The sequence below is a fragment of the Cucurbita maxima genome, unplaced genomic scaffold (genome assembly GCF_002738345.1).
Source record: "Cucurbita maxima cultivar Rimu unplaced genomic scaffold, Cmax_1.0 Cma_Scf00049, whole genome shotgun sequence".
In the NCBI taxonomy this organism is placed as follows: domain Eukaryota; kingdom Viridiplantae; phylum Streptophyta; class Magnoliopsida; order Cucurbitales; family Cucurbitaceae; genus Cucurbita; species Cucurbita maxima.
The window spans coordinates 1,055,900-1,071,109 of NW_019272065.1; the positions used below are offsets into that span (position 1 = coordinate 1,055,900).

The 15,210-nt window shown below is 40.0% G+C and overlaps 1 long non-coding RNA gene across 1 annotated transcript in view; it reads left to right on the forward strand.

The window, feature by feature from the left end:
• Positions 1 to 692: 692 nt before the first annotated feature.
• Positions 693 to 15,210, forward strand: part of LOC111471154 — an 18,803-nt gene continuing 4,285 nt past the window's right edge. The window contains exons 1-2 of the long non-coding RNA XR_002715161.1: positions 693 to 706; positions 7,164 to 7,170. This is a non-coding gene — a long non-coding RNA (uncharacterized LOC111471154). The remainder of the gene's footprint in view (positions 707 to 7,163; positions 7,171 to 15,210) is intronic.

Here is a 15,210-nt window from a genome sequence, read left to right on the forward strand (position 1 = left end):
ATGTATTTGCTGATCAATTAAAGTTGGAAGGAAAAAAAAAAAGAGTTTTGAGAAAAAAGAGTTGAGTGAAAAAATAGAGAAAAGTCAACGAGAAAACCATAGTGAAAAAAAAAAATGCAATTGGATAAAAAGAAAAGAATGTGAGTTGTTTGGCTAGAGTTGGAGAGGTTAGAAAGGCAATGTTCTCACAAAAAACCATCTTTGTACTTGTGTACAAGGAAGGATGTTTGGTCTCTAACGATAATAATTTGTCTTTGCCTAGTATGTTTCAATCTCTTTTACAGGAATTTGATGACGTATTCCAAGATGAAGTCCCTAAAGGGCTACCTCTAATTAGAGGTATTGAACATAAAATAGACTTCATTCCAAGGGCGATAATTCCTAATAAGCTAGCTTATAGAGCCAACCCAACTGAGACAAAAGAAATTCGAAGGCAAGTAGAGGAGCTTATGGAGAAGGGCTATATACGAGAGAGTTTGAGTCCATGTTCTGTACCAATCTTATTGGTGTCGAAGAAAGATGGAATGTGGCGCATGTGCGTGGATTGTAGAGCCATCAACAAAATCATGGTAAAGTATCGACATCCTATTCCTAGGCTAGACGATATGCTTGATGAATTGCATGGTTCATGTTTATTTACAAAGATTGACTTGCAATCTAGATATCATCAAATTAGAATGCATGTAGGAGACGAATGAAAACCCGCGTTCAAAACTAAGTTTGGATTGTATGAATGGCTTGTTATGCCTTTTGGGTTAACTAATGCTCCTAGTACATTTATGCGCTTAATGAATCACGTTTTGAGAGAATATTTAGGAAAACATGTTGTTGTGTATTTTGATGATATTTTAATTTATTCAAAGACCTTGCATGAGCATGTGGAGCATGTTAAGTTAGTTTTGATTACACTTAGAAAAGAGAAACTTTATGCTAATTTTAAAGTGTAGTTTTTGCATGAAAAAAGTTAAACTTTCTTGGCTTCATAGTTGGTAAAAATGGAGTAGAAGTAGATGAAGAGAAAGTTAAAGCAATCAGGGATTGGCCAACACCACAAAATGCAAGTGACGTTCGTAGTTTTCATGGGTTAGCTTGCTTCTATAGGAGATTTATAAAAGATTTTAGCACCATAGCTGCACCATTGAATGACTTGGTGAAAAAGAATGTTGTTTTTAAATAGGGAGATATGCAAGAAAATGCATTTAATGAGCTTAAGAATAAATTAACCAATGCATCATTACTTGTCTTGCCTAACTTTGATAAAACTTTTGAAATTGAGTGTGATGCAAGTGGTTTGGGCATAGGTGCTGTTTTGATGCAAGATGGCAAACCCATAATGTATTTTAGTGAAAAACTAAATGGGGTAGCATTGAACTATCCTACCTATGATAAAGAATTTTTTGCTTTAGTTCGCACATTGCAGGTGTGGCAACACTACTTATGGCCTAGAGAATTTGTGATCCACTCTGATCATGAAAGCTTGAAGTATCTTAAGGATCAAAGCAAACTGAACCGTAGGCATGCAAAGTGGGTGGAGTTTATTGAAACATTTTCGTATGTCATCAAAAATAAGCAAGGTAAGGATAAAGTGGTAGCTGATGCATTATCTAGAAGGCACAATCTTTTTACTTCTCTCAGTGCAAAAATTCTTGGATTTGAGCATATTAAAGAATTATATCGAGATGACCACGACTTTGGAATTATTTATGCATCTTGTCTTACAAAAACAGTTGTAGATGATTATTATGTGTTTCATGAATTCTTTATTTAAGAAAAGTAAGTTTTGTATTCCTAAATGCTCTATCCGAGATTTGCTTGTTAAAGAAGCACATGGTGGTGGCTTAATGGGACATTTTGGGATTAATAAAACTTGTAATATGTTGCATAAACACTTCTTTTGGCTGAAAATGATGCATGATGTTCATAAATTTTGTAGTCAATGCTTTAAATGCAAAGAAGCTAAATCTAGATCACAACCAAATGGATTGTACACTCCTTTGAATGTACCTAATGAACCTTGGACTAATATATCTATGGATTTTGTTCTTGATTTATTGCAGACTAAAAAGGGTAAAGATAGTATTTTTGTTGTGGTAGACAGATTTAGTAAGATGGCTCATTTTATTGCATGTAACAAGACGGACGATGCAAAACATGTTGCTGACTTATTTTTTAGGGAAGTAGTAAAATTACATGGAATCCCTAGAATAATAATTGTTGTTTTTCAACTACATGTCATCCTCAGATGAATGGACTTGTTTTTCAACTACATGTCATCCTCAGATGAATGGACAAACTGAGGTGGTTAATAGAACATTAGGAGCATTGCTTAGGGCTATTATTTCTAAGAATATTAAGTCTTGGAATGAATTTTTGCCATTTGTAGAGTTTGCATCTAATAGAACAACTCATTATTCTCCTTCTGAAGTTTTTTATGGATTTAATCCAGAAGTTGTTTATGGATTTAATCCACTTACGCCTCTTGATTTGCTTCCTAGTTTATGGATTTAATCCACTTACGCCTCTTGATTTTCAACTACATGTCATCCTCAGATGAATGGACAAACTGAGGTGGTTAATAGAACATTAGGAGCATTGCTTAGGGCTTTTATTTCTAAGAATATTAAGTCTTGGAATGAATTTTTGCCATTTGTAGAGTTTGCATCTAATAGAACAACTCATTATTCTCCTTCTGAAGTTTTTTATGGATTTAATCCAGAAGTTGTTTATGGATTTAATCCACTTACGCCTCTTGATTTGCTTCCTAGTTTATGGATTATGGATTTAATCCACTTACGCCTCTTGATTTGCTTCCTAGTTTATGGATTTAATCCATCCAGAAGTTGTTTATGGATTTAATCCACTTACGCCTCTTGATTTGCTTCCTAGTTTATGGATTTAATCCACTTACGCCTCTTGATTTGCTTCCACTTACGCCTCTTGATTTGCTTCCTATTCCTTCTAACTGTTTGTGAGTGACGCAGCCACAAGTTTCAATCATGGTGTTCCAAATGTTCCAACTGGACCTATTACACGATCCAATCTACTTTCAATGTTGCAGTGTTCCAACTGTTCCAACTGGACCTATTACACGATCCAATCTACTTTCAATGTTGCGGTATTCCAACTGGACCTATTACACGATCCAAGGCGAAGAAGATTCAACAAACATTCATTCTTCATCTACAAAATTAGATCAGCTCGGTTCAACCATCATTTGTAGAATTAGAAGCTGATACAATTGACGAAGGACAATTGAATATTTTTACGGTTGAAATTGGAAAACATTAAGAATATCAACAACACAGTTTGAACCTACACAAGTGAAGCCTAATAGATTTCAAGTTTATTTCTTTAACCACTCAAACATATCAACATTTGTTGAAAGATTTTATTGTTTTTTGTTTTCATTTTGCAATGGTCAATTGGTCAAAATTGACTTCGTCATTTGTGGAGATTAAAGGGGATTGAGATTGAATCTCGGCCACAAACGTCTTTTTTCGGGAGACTATAAATACCCACAATATGTTATGTAAAAATCAGATTCGTGGATGAATGTAATTCATATCTCAAATTGAGACGTTTTCCTTAGAAATCCGAGTATCATATTTGTCATTTCTAAGTTTCAAGCAATTCTTGTGGTAGAATTGCGCCCGAGTCATTCAATCAAGCTTTGATCAAGTTAGATTGTGGAGTGACTCAATTTAGAACAAGGTTTGCAAATCTTGCTTCTAGATCTTCGATCGTAAGAGGTAATCTAATTCTAGCCTTATCTCTTGGTTGATCCAAATTTCATATAAGGAGGTGTTAATTACTTTTGATTCAGGGGTTCTTGCTTCAACAAAAGTTTGGATCGTTGGGCTGAGGATTAGGGTTGCCTTATAATATATACTTTAATTTCATTCCCCTATAAGATCAATATCACAACCAATATTCTAAGAAATGAGATTTTTAGATATCGGTAGTTGTTCGATCGTATCCAAACAGGAAAATTCCAGAGGAAAGTGCACCTAAGATCAAATATTTTGAGCCAGCTTCCGTGGAAAATTCGGACTTTCTTTTTTATGCTGCCCTCACATAAAACATAAACTTTGAGGCTCAATAGCTAAATACATGGAAATTGAATCATGAACCGAGATCGTAAAGAGCATACTGCGAGTAGGAAGTGGAATTAATACAATGAATTCAAAAGCATCAAACCTCTATTGTTCGAAAGAACCGAAACACATCGAAAACAAGTCGTACTTAATAATAGAAGGATTTGGCAGAAATATGTAAAATTGTCCCTCCTAAAAAGATTATTTTGGAATAAATAGGCAATAGTTAGGAGAGGTGCGTCAGCGGCGAGCAGAACCAAGGTAATTAGATACCTCAGGAAAGCCCGGGCAGAACCACACATGCAAGTTTCCCTGCATGTGGCTCGTCCGTGATAACTTCTTTGGATTTGCGTGAACTAGCGAACCGATCAGTTAGTGTGGATGCTCCCTCCAGCATGAGTCAACATTTATGAACTGGTTAGGAATGGGCGCCACGAGACCAGCCCAAATACAGCCAAGTTCTCTTTCTCATGTCTCCTTCCCAACAATTATACCTTGTTTTAGGGCTTGGCTTTACGAGAGAAAGCTCGCCGGAGAAAAATGTCTTTCTCTTCCCGTCTCGGATCATATTCTGGTGCATCAAAATAAGAGGAAATCGTAATGCATCTTGCTTAACAGGTGTAGCTTGGAGTGGGAGTGTAGGGTGGGTAAGGTAAGGAGGCCACTAGAGAGGAAGCCAAATGGCCTATTAAGCGCAACTAATCTATTATGCGCTGGAGAAAGCCAGTTGCCGGAGCATTGATTCCCCATAATGAATAGGGTAGTTCGAGATCTCAATTGCCTATCCTATGCTTGATAAGGTCCCGCAGTTCTATGGCAGCACCTCGCGGTGCATTTTGTTGTCTTACATGAGACTCGAGATATTCCTCACTCCATGGCATGGCACCTTTCACTCATCCATTCCGCCCGTGCAAACGCGGCGCCCTTTTTCATTATCATCTACCGCCCTTTCTTTCCTCCCAGCTATTCACGCATGAGGATCGTCGTATGTATGCTCGACTTTGGTTGCCGGTGCTATAGGTTCATTATGGTAGGATCAGTCATCAGGGCAAACCAACCCTCCTCCAAGAAGAATTGTGCTATACCCCCCTGATCCCTATAGATGGAAGGAGCTTCTTGGTGATCCCTAGGTTGCAGCACGTCTGGTCGTTAACTCCTCGCGCTGCTGCCGTTGTTTCTAGGACCGACTGACGCCTCACCAACACAGGTACCTACGTAGTGTAGTATCGGTGGCACATTCAACATAGCGTTCGGCCTCATGTGCTTTCTAGAACCAAGGGTCTTCGAGCCTGCTGCGTACGATTAGCCAGCCTTGTGGCAGCAAAAGGATTAGATGTCCCCCCATGCTACGGTTCCCTACGGCCCAAACTCGGTGCCACATTAGGTTAGGGAGTTGGCGATAATAGTTCGTCTGCATCCAAAAGCACGCTGCCCTCCTAGGCGCGCAACACTAAGTAATCCAAGCCAACCCACATTACTGGCTAACGGTGGATAATAAGATTTCTTAGAGGTACTAAATACTGTTAAAATAAAACTGATATGAACCACGACTAAGGAATTTCCATACCTCAAGGTTCAATTACAAGAACGAGAGCCAAGAGGCTATAACAAACCTTATACAATTATATTCAAGCTATGGTGAGCTCATAAAAGGAAATTTTAGAAGACGTTGGAGACCTCCCTTATATGTTATACAAAGTTGAGCTTCAAGAAAGAGATGAATTAAATGCACTTTAAGTTGCATTTAATGAACTCCGCTGAATTTATAAAACTAGTCAAAGGATGACTAATAAGCACATTTTATTAATTGTATTATTTAATTATAGTTTAACCATTTGTTTGTCATATTTAAGCTAGTTTTAAATATATGAGTTAAGGTTATATTGTAACTCACATAGTTACTATATTCCACAATTAACTAGTCATTTTAATATGAAGGTTAGGGGTATTTCTCATTTACTAGCCTATTTAATTTAGAAGTTATGTATCACATAGGTTAAGGTTGTAAAGGCTATATAAAGCCTTCTTTTCTTTGATTAGAGATTAGATTTTTGGAATTAAGAATAGAATTTCTATTTTAGCTTTGTTGAGAGCTAAACTTTCTTTGCAAATTTTTGTGTTTAGAACTTGCATGCTAGAGTCATTCAAGTGGTATTGATCAAACCTCTTGTGGAGTGATTCGAATCACGAGTTTAGAAACGAGTTTTCCTTACTCTTGATCTTGATCATCAAGGTAATTCGTTCCATACTTTCCCTTGGGTTGATTTCCATATCATTTGGTCACAGAGCCTTAGGCTCATGATCGGATATATGTTTCATTGCGCTTATCTCTTTTTGTAACGACCCGAGATTTTTTACTTAATTTAAGATCGCTACTGTATACGTACCATAAACATTGAATGTGGAAGACTTCATTAAAATTGTTGTGTTTTATGTCCTAAAACTCATAGTTTGTAAACAAAAACATATTATATTTTCAATAAAGTTATTGTTGTTGTTTATTCAGTAAAGATTGTTATTGAATAAAGTGAACTTTACGATCATTAATCTAAATTCAATAACTAAGAACACTCTGGCTATAGTATGATTACTTGAACTATATGTAGAGACATAAGAATTGATCAAGTTCAAGTATATAGTCAAAATGATCTATAGTATAAGGATAAGACTGAGTACCTTATTCTGGGGACACTATGGATGCGGCCCACTTTTGTATATGGTATAAACAATGTGATCACTAAAATTGTACATGTGGAGACATGTGAGTGGGGGCATCCTATGCAATGAGTATTGCATAAGATCGGATCATGAAGAAAATTACTCTCACTTTATAATGTCGTTTACTGTTGAGACTGATTTTCTTTTCATTCGATGACCTAGGTAACTCGATTTTAATTCTGAGCTAACCATGAACTCCTGTTTATTCAGAATTATCCTTAGATTTGCATGGGTGAGAGTGGCTCAAGTTCGCCGACTCAATAGGCCTTCCATTCCAGGGGTAAGACTGGGTAAATGGTTGAGGACATGGGGTGCAAGATGGAATTCACTCCCACCTACTTTTAGGGATAGAAGAGAGGTAGTTCCCTTAAGTACTAACTCCAGGTCTTGAACAAGAGGCCCCACCCTCTCATTGGCTTGAGAGGGATTTGGTTTACTGGTTGGACCACAAACCAATTGTTCATTAGAGAATCAGTGAGACATAAGAAACAAGAAGTAACTTCAGGGGTAAAACGGTAAATTGACCCAGCTCTAGTTATGAATAACCTGTGAAGGATCGACTTACTAATCATGGTTATATCAAATGGATAGAAATATATCTATAGCGAGGGGAGTGCAACTACTAGGCTACAGTAGAATGTCCTAGTAGTTAATGAATGTTGGTTAACAAGGTTAATGAGTTTAATCGGTTAATCTTGGATCGTTAGAGTCCATGATCTATAGGTCCATTAGGTCCCTTTGCTAGCTCATATCGGACTAAACCATAGAACAATGTGACGAGTAAGTTCGAAGTGTTCGAATTAAAATTAGGGAGAATGCACTACATATATACGATATATTTAACCACATTTTTGTTTTATTTACGAATTAAACAAAAAGAGAGAATCTGAGATATTTAAATAAGAGTTAAATATCTTAATCAAATATGTGTCGGAATTAATTGAGATTGACATTTAAATTAATATTAGATATTAATTAAATAGTTTAATTAATCATTTAATATTACTTTTATTTGAAATTAATAATTCAAATTGATTGTTGAATCAAAATGAAGAAAGTCAAAATGTTGACTTCATTAATGGAAAAAACCATGTTAGTGGAATTTTGAGGTGTCAAAATTTGGTTTAACCAAACTTGCATGCTTGCCAAATAAACCCCACAAATTTGAGTGGAATTTTGAGTGTCAAAATGTGGTGAACTCAAACTTGCATGCTTGCCACCTAATCCCTAACATTTGAGTGAAATTTTGAGTGTCAAAGTTTGGTGATCTCAAATTTGCATGACCATGCAACATGACTCTATAAAAAGAGTGATCATAATACATGAAAGGTCTTCTTCTTGGTGAAAAACCTTGAGAAAAACTTCTCACAAACACTCTCTTCATATATACAAAATCCCTCCCAAGTTTAGTCACTCACCAGATTCCACAATCCCGTTCTAAGGCCGGAGGATAGTGGAGAAGACACTAGTGGTTGTTCGAAACCGGTTCGTGAAGAAAAAGGAATTTGAACTACAAAAGGTTAGTATTCAAACTCATTAAGTTTTAATACTTATAAACATGCTAGTTATGTACTATAGTTGATGTTCTAAAAGTGCCTAAGATCCAAATTGCTCCCGCATGTGTTATATTAACACCATAAAAAATTTCATAAAACATAACCTTTATCTTAAAACACACCCATGGACTTACGTGTTTCGAAAACATCTTTAAAACAACACAACAAAAGACTAAATAAAATGAATAAGAGTTTAAGTTTAAAACATCTTACGTGTTTCGAAATGATGGGACCTATCTTTCGTTTCGTTTCATTTCGTTTCTTTTTCCCTACGTTGTTGTCCTAATGGATAATCGTGAACGTGTACCATATACTCTACACACAGCCCATACGTGCGAGTATGGACTCACCAGCTAGTTCGCACTCCGTTGAGCCACTTTCCTTATTCGATGGGCATACTCTGGGAGCCCCTTATGCCGGGACCCATTAAAACTAGTAACTGTCACGGCAGCGCTATGCAAAGCATAATGATCGTTGTCCTGCCATTGGATGTACGGGTCCATACCCTCGTGATGGGATACGGGTATCCCCCCAGATGCATGAACACACATAATGCATGAGGTCCCCCTACTTCTACATTTATCATTAATGAACATAACCCCCCTGTCACGTTCAATGCTTCATGTCATTCTTATTTTCAATTTACATTTCTTACATAGTTCTATCGGGGTTGTGATTCCAGACAGTTTACCGTGTTTCGTGTCATACAATTCATGCTGTTTACATTCAAACATTCCATACAATCATGCCATAACCAATCAAGAACAACATATCGTCACATGTATTACACATCACATCAGACTAAACAGCATACATAGCATACATTCATGTTCACATGACTACGTACTTAAGCACAATAATCTAGCATACAATTTAATGACACGTGCAAATCCACGGGCACGTGCCAACATACAACAAATAACGCATAACCTACAATGGGTGAGCCACTTACCTGGCTAGTTGAAGTCGTCGCCACGAATATATCTTTAATGAAAGTTCGATTCCGTCCTTTGAAATCTGGGTCAACCTATATGAGCCAATGACATTAGTTTCGGGTTTGAACTCTACAACATTATTTCTCTAATTTACATTGGTCCATTGTTAAAAGTATTGAAATGTTATATATTTATAATTATATTTTTATTAACAATTTTATTTTTCATGGTTATAATAGATACAACTATTTCAAGTTATTCTGGGCTTTCCTACTCCCTCCGTGTATCTACCCTCTATATTTACCTTCCCCTCTAGATTTAGTTTGTGGTTTTTAATTCCGAAATCTTCTCTCTTTTTCTTTTATCTATTGCTTTTTAATTATGTTATCATGTATTCCAAATTTACCGTGGATCTCTATTTCCAAATCCCTTATCTCAGTGTTTCCTATTTCCTTATCTCAGTATTTCCTATTCAGAAGTTTTCTTGACCATTCCATCTTTAATCTAATATTACTAATCTGACGTGATTTATTAGAATCGTATAAATGATTGACATTTAGTTTCTAACTCAAAGCTAGACCATTGTAATATTACTAATCTGACTTGATTTACTAAAATCGTATAAATAGTTTCTAACTCAAAGCTAGACCATTGTAATAAAGATCTAACGATAATTGGTTGTGATTTCTAAAAAATAGGATAAAAAAAAATAGAATAAAAGAAATTGAAGGGGGCGACGCTTCTTGTTTTCCCACTTTTTCTTATGCTTGGAAGCCTTCTCTAAATATGCCCGTGCTATATCTGTTGTTTGCTTCCATTCTCTTGTGAAGTTGTGAGCTTGAGGGTTTTTCCCTGCATAAGGATGATCAATAATATGGGGTAAGGTCGGTTGTTGTCCGCTGACAATTTCAAAGGGACTCATTCCCGTAGACGAGCTGGTTTGACAATTGAAGCAAAATTGGGCGACATCTAATAGTTGTATCCAGTTCTTCTGGCGAGCGTCGACGAAGTGACGTAAGTATTCTTCGAGCAAGCAATTGAACCGTTCTGTCTGTCCATCAGTTTGAGGGTGGTAACTCGAGGAGATGTTTAAGGTTGTTCCCAAGAAGGTGAATAACTCGGCCCAGAATGTCCCAATGAATCTGCCATCCCGATCACTGATGATGCTCGACGGAATGCCCCATAACTTTACAATGTGTTTGAAAAATAGTTGAGCTGTGAGTTCGGCCGAGCATAATTTGGGAGTGGGGATGAACGTCGCATATTTTGAGAATCGGTCTACGATAACCAAGATAGCGTCATATTCCCCGAATTTTGGAAGGTGTGTTATGAAGTCCAGAGATACACTTTCCCAGGGTCTTGTCGACACAGGTAGAGGTTCCAAGAGTCCTGAGACTTTGGCTTTCTCGACTTTGTCCTGTTGACAGATGAGGCACGTCTTGGTGTATTGCATGATGTCATCTCACATGTTTGGCCAGAAGTACCCCTTTTTTATTAAGGCGTATGTTCTTTGCCACCCAGGGTGCCCGGCCCATAAGGTATCATGACATTCCTGAATGAGCTTCTTTCTCAGTTCTCCCATTCTTGGGACATACAATTTGTTTCCTTTTGTCATCAGAAGGTCTCCCTCAACCCAAAACTGTCGTGTTTTCCTAGCTTTAGCTAGTTCGACGACGGCTTTGGCCGATGGGTCTTTATGTAAATGTTCCTTGATGATGTCGCGCATCGATCCATCGATCTTACTTGAGTGAATATGTGTTAACATGCACAGGGCCGCCTGTTCACCCTTCCGACTCAGTGCGTCGGCTGCTTGATTACTCTTTCCTGCTTTGTGTTCTAACTTGAAGTCGAATTCGACCAACGACACCTGCCATCGGGCTTGTTTTGCGGTCAATTTTGGTTGATCAAAGAAGTGGCAAATGTCGTTGTTATCCATCTTCACTATGAACTGTGATCCCAAGAGATACTGTCTCTAGACTCGAAGGCAATGGACTACTACCAACATTTCTTTCTCGGAGACAGTGTATCTACGTTCGGCATCATTGAGCTTTCGGCTTTCGTAAGCGATGGGGTGGCCTTCCTGAATAAGGACCCCACCTAGGGCAAAGTCGGAAGCATCTGTTTCTATTTAAAATGGCTTTGTAACATCTACCAATCCGAGGACAGGACCCCTCGTCATGGTTGTTTTCAGATCTTCAAAGGCCATTTGACAATCATTTGACCACGACCAAGGGTGGTCTTTCTTCAACAGCTCTGTCAATGGGGCGGCTCGTCGTGAAAACCCTTCGACGAACCCCCTATAGTAGTTGGCTAATCCTAAGAAGGACCGCACATCGGATACGGAAGTAGGAACCTTCCATTCTTGGATAGCTTTTATCTTATCGCTATCCATACTAATCTGTCCACATTTTATGACATGTCCAAGGAAGTTGATGCATGTTTGTGCGAATGAACATTTCTCTTTCTTGACATACAGTTGGTTTTGTCGTAGCTTGTCGAACACCAGCTTCAAGTGCACTTTATGTTCCTCTAGGGTTGTGCTGTAAACCATTATGTCGTCGAGGTATACTATGACAAACTGATCCAAGTATTCATAGAAAACTTGGTTCATCAACGTGCAGAAAGTAGCTGGAGAACTTGGTTCATCAACGTGCAGAAAGTAGCTGGAGCATTTGTCAAGCCAAAGGGCATTACTAGGAATTCGAAGGCCCCATATCTTGTTACACACGTCGTCTTGGGCTCGTCCCCTTCGGCAATACGTACTTGGTAATACCCTGATCGTAAGTCCAACTTCGTGAAGTACTTGGCACCGTGAAGTTGGTCGAATAAGTCAGATATTATCGGCAGTGGATATTTGTTGCGTACCGTCACCTTGTTTAAGGCTCTATAGTCTATGCACAGACGCAACGTCCCATCCTTCTTCTTCTGGAATAGTACGGGGGCTCCGTAGGGTGCCTTTGCCAGGCGGATGAATCTTGCCTTCAGCAACTCATCCAGTTGTTTCCTTAATTCTGCTAGCTCGGGCGGAGCCATCCGGTATGCGTTCTTCGCTGGCGGTTAACCCCGGGGATGAGTTCAATTTCGTGATCAATGCCTCGACGAGGTGGTAATGTTTGGGGTAAGCTCTTTGGCATTATGTCAGCATAGCTGTTTAGTACCTCATTGATTTCATTTGGGACAGTTTCTTCGGTGGTCGCTACTTTCATCAATGGTATGGCCATAAATGTAGGTTTCTCTCGTGCGAGTCCCCTTTTCAATTGTATGGCCGAGATCATTTGAAGATTACCTGGTTGCTTGATGCTTGCAAGTATTACTGTGGGGTTGCGGTTGGTGATCACTAAGCATTTTGCCAGCGGCATTGGGATAACTTTGTGTTCTAGGAAGAACTCCATCCCAAGTACCAAGTCAAATTCGTCCATGCGAGCTACGACAAGATCTAGCTCTCCTGTCCAATCCTCTATTTTGAAGGGGACTCTTTTGGAAACTCCCACAATAGGAAAGGCCTCAGAGTTGACAGCTTTCATTTTCCCCGGGTCCTTTCCTATAGTGAGTCCTAATCTTCGGGCTTCTTGATCAGCGATGAAGTTGTGGGTCGCTCCTGAATCTATTAGAGTGCTCCTGCTCGGTTGGGAATTTATTATCGCATCTACGAACATGAGCCCTTTCTCTACTTTCTCCTTCAGTTCGACCTTCTGTTGGAGGGCTGACAAGAATTTAAGCACGCCCATTCGGGGATTGTCTTGATCTTCCTTCTTGTCAAGCATAGTCTCAACCCTTGCGTCATTGCTCTCTTGAATGGACACTTGGAGCGTAGTGAGAGAGGCCCGATGAGGACAGTAAGATACTTTGTGGGGACCTTTACACAGCATGCATTGTAAAAGCATCGTCGGGTGGTTCCTTTGATGGTAAGGTCCTCGAGATGTCCCCGCTTGGTTGTTCTGAGGAGGTCTATCCGTCCATCCGCTTGGTCTGTCGTTACCTCCGTTCGGTCTGTTGGGGCTTCCATTTTGATGACCTGGTGGTTTGTATGTCTTGCCCCCAGTGTTTGGGGCTGGTGTCATTCTTCTTTGGGATCCTGCTTCGTTCCCATAGTCTAGGAGTCTCTCGGCACAGGCCATTGCGGCAGCTAGGGTTTGGACCTTGTTCTCGTGTAGCTTTGTTTTGGCCCACGGCTGTAACCCATTTATAAAGAAGAACACCTTGTCCTTCTCTGATGTGCCCCTGATATCTAGCATCAGGGTTGAGAACTGTCTGACATAGTCTCGTATGCCTCTAGTGTGTTTCAGGGCTACTAGTTTTTCCATTGCTATATGTCCTGCGTTTACGGGGAGGAACTGGTCCCTCAACTCTTTCTTAAGGTTCTCCCACGAGTCAATGGTGTACAATCCATCCTCGATGTCTTACACCTTCGTATGCCACCACAGTTTGGCATCGTCTATGAGATACATCGAGGCTACGGTCACCTTCTTGACGTCAGTACAAGCCGTTGTGGCTTTGAAGTACTGTTTGACATCAAAGATGAAGTTTTCCAACTCTTTGGCGTCCCGATTCCCTTTAAAGGCTCTAGGATCTAGGAATCTTAGTTTGTTGGACTCTGCATTAGTTTGCCCAGCCGTGACATTCTCCACGGCTTTCATGGTCACTTCAATTCGAGTGCCCATGGAGGCCATCCTTTCTTGGATGTCGTCGATTGTTGTTCCGAATTCATCAGCTAATCCATTGGACAAGCTCATCATTTTATTTTATAGCACGTCGAACTCTTCGCCACGTCCCTCCTTGTGCGCGACAAAGCTATCCGGACTACCAGACGGTTTTGGGCTGCTCGTAGGAGCAACTCTTTCTTCGAGCGAGGTCACTCGAAACATCAATTCTGCGATTGGCAACCCATCCAGGCGGTTGCCCATTGCGTCGATTTCTACGACTTTCTCACTTAATTCGGTCATCCGTGCTTCCAGGAAGCGGAGGGTGTCAGGGACTTCTTTGAGGAACAACATTTCCTCCTCTATTAGCGTAAGCCGGTCGGCTTGTGCTTTAGGTGTCGACTTTGTCGCCGACATGGTTTCGGTCTTTACTGTGCCACGGAGCTAACAAAGCTCTGATACCACTTGACACAATCGCACTTTTAAAGGCAGCGGACTAGCGATTGTGCGGCACTCACTTTCCAACGACAAGTGAGCTAAGCCAATTTGTTCTTGCGTCGCATACGGCCAAGAGACGTATGATCGAGCCTCTAGCCTCGATTTTGAAAGAAGGTTTTAGAAAACGAGGGTAGAGAGAGATTTTAGAAAGAAAGATTTTTGAAAGAGACGTTATATAAGCAAGCAAGAGAGAGATAACAACGGCTTAACATATATAACCTTGGGTAGGGAGAAGTTGACAACTAGTCATATCCCCCTATAGTTCATTTTGAGGCATTTCATGTCTGGCAGGCCTAGACATGATATTTTTGAGGCGTCATACGCCCTAAAACTACAAAAGTAAAAACACTAGAATGAAAAGACATGACAAGGGTTTGGCTTGCCATTGGCATGCGGCCATGGGCAACACGCCCTGGACGAGCATGACCGTGACACTGGGTGCCTTCAGGCGTGCGGCATGAAACTCGTTGAGTGTGGGACATTGTTGTGGTATGCCTCCCTTCCTTGGGCTAGCCCTATGTTTTGAAGTCTGCGTGGTGGCAGAACGTGCTTGGTGGGGCGGTGTCAAATGACTTTGGGCGTGCGACACAAGACTTGTTGAGCATGGAATGCGGCCTTCTAACTTGGGCTGACTTGAGGATGGTGGATGGTTGGTACGACGACAAAGCGTGCAAGGTGGGGTGGAGTTAAGTGCCTTCGGGCGTCCAACATGAACCTCGTTGAGCGTGTGACGTTGTGGTGACGCCGTCGGGCCATCCTTGGGGCAGCC